At 36.7% G+C, this 2,468-nt stretch overlaps 1 long non-coding RNA gene across 1 annotated transcript in view; it reads left to right on the forward strand.

Annotated features, from left to right (window-relative positions):
- LOC109830538 overlaps positions 1–1,273 on the forward strand; it is a 5,182-nt gene extending 3,909 nt beyond the window's left edge. Inside the window, exon 2 of the long non-coding RNA XR_002244326.1 lies at positions 909–1,273. This is a non-coding gene — a long non-coding RNA (uncharacterized LOC109830538). The remainder of the gene's footprint in view (positions 1–908) is intronic.

Genomic DNA, 2,468 nt, shown 5'->3' on the forward strand with positions numbered 1-2,468 from the left:
TTCTCTCTTCAAACTGGACTACTAACACCTCCTTCTGCAATTGGGTTGGAGTCACCTGCAGGCTGCAACCAAATTAAGGCACGAGAGAGTTACTGCCCTTTACTTTTACAATATCACTCTCCAAGGAACAATTTCACTTGTCGTTACAATTTCTTTCCATTGCAACTACACAACAGAAGTTTAATTCAACAGAAGTTTAATTGCTTGCTTTTGTCCGACTTTTAGGCTTTTCTCATTGTTGTTCATGTTACTGTCATAAACACGAACCTCATGGGTCATGACAAGGGAGGGCATGCCTATTCATGTATTGAGTAGGAAGAAATATACTTAATGCATGTGGCACCTTGGATTGTGTTTTCCCTTTCCCCCCTTAGGCGGGTCCTCAAAATGCATTGTGTGTGTGCATATCAACAGAGCAATTCCTACTCTGTTAAATTTCATTCTGAACATCGTACATGTGGTTTTCATATTTCTAATGTTTATTCATCCTTTTTTTTAATTTTATCTTTAGGCTATTCTGTACCTTCTTTTGTTATCTATGTGTTTTGGGGGTAAATTACTGAAAATCCCCCTAACGTTTAAAAATATCAATTTACCCTCCTTTCTTTTTGTGGCAACAACATTAACTTGGATAAGGAAGCCTATTCAAGACATGCAAGACAGTAAGAGTTCCTTATTTAAACTTGGCTGGGAAACCTATTAATAGGATGATTTATATGTACAATTTTGTACCTGCAACTCTTTTTGCTTGAGATTCTGTGAGAGTTGCCGCAAAGCCAGAGAATCCATGTCTATAGCTGATGCACTTAAGAGCACCCTCCTTGCTGTATAACAAAAAATAATTATTATTATAGTACATTTCCTAGAAAATATATAGTAGTATTTGTTTGAGCTATATTCTCTAACAGGAAATAATCAAAGAACTGATGGAAAGACTACCACACATGAAAGAGCTTATGAATATGTACTGTGGCCCTGATAGAGTGACTGCAAAGCAACAAATGCAGGAGTTAGACAGAGTCGCAAAAACTCTACCAGAGAATATACCTTCATATGTGAAGAGGTTCACTGATCGTGCCGTTCTTTCACTTCAAGTTTTCTTTTTTTCAACTTAGTTTAGTTTCCTGTAAATCTTATAATGTGTCATTCTCTAAAATGGAAAACACTAAATATGGCAAACTGGAATATTTAAACAGGCCTTTTGAGTGTTGACTTGGAAATAAAAATGAATGTAATTATTTTGCAATGGGAGCAAATTCTTTGTTTATCATAATATGCAACTTGTTTGGAGTATAATTTGATGTTTGGTTTCTTTGTTGATGTGAATGGGAGCAATTTTTTTATGGATGTTCAGGTTTAGTGTAGGTTTGTAGTTGACAGAAAAGATATTATTTTTGGCGATGCAAATTAGTGTCGACAAAATTATACTTTTTATCGACGCATAATCTTGCCAAAAATTATACTTTTGCCGACGCTATCTTGCGTCGGCAAAAGTATAGCTTTTAGCGACGCTATTTTTAGCGACGCTTCACTCTGCGTCGCTAAAAGCTGCACTTTTGCCGACGCTAACTTGCGTCGCCAAAAGTATAGTTTTTAGCGACGAACAATTTTGCGTCGCTAAAAGCTATACTTTTGATGACGTATAGCTTTTGTCGACGCTGCATGCTTCACCAAAAGTACACTTTTGCCAACGTACAATATTATGCGTCGCTAAAAGATATACTTTTCCCGACGTATGACGCGTCGCCAAAAGTGTACTTTGGGCGACGCAGTATATTTGCGTCGCCAAATACTTTCCTTGACGCACTTTTGGCGACGCGTTAGCGACGCTGCATTTTGCGTCAGGAAAGATTTTTCCCGACGTTTTTTAAACTTTTGCCGACGTTTTTGTTTCGTCGGCAATGTTGTATTTTGTTGTAGTGTATTATGGTTAACAGACTAGACTATTCTGACCAATATTATGGTCACATCAGTTGCATACATTAGTTTGGAACTTTTCGTATGCCTTGTCATTGCCTCTTTTCATAGATATAGTTAACTGATAGTTGCATTCTTCTGGATGCACGAAAACTCGTTCCTTGTGCTTTCTAGTATCATTCTATGTGCTATCTGTCAATTATGTTTATCAATGCGACGACCCTTTTTGGTTAATTGTTCACTAGTATAGGTTTTCATGCTATGCCTTGTAACTTAACACCTACTACAAAACTTTCTAATGCAGACGACTCTGATAACAGGGATGCCGACAACGATGATGATGAGGAGTGAGTGAGACTTGTTCTTATATTTATGTAGTTTTAGATTGTGTTAAGACATGTTGTGAATTTTACCTATATGTAATATATTTGTGATTTTATTGCGTACTGAATGAATATTGTTTGAGCATGCGAGATGTGTTGTGATTGTGATTAAATGATGAGTATTGTTCGATATTGTGGATTGATGGATGACGATGTATGAGTATTCAT

The sequence above is a fragment of the Asparagus officinalis genome, chromosome 2 (genome assembly GCF_001876935.1).
Source record: "Asparagus officinalis chromosome 2, Aspof.V1, whole genome shotgun sequence".
Lineage (NCBI taxonomy): Eukaryota > Viridiplantae > Streptophyta > Magnoliopsida > Asparagales > Asparagaceae > Asparagus > Asparagus officinalis.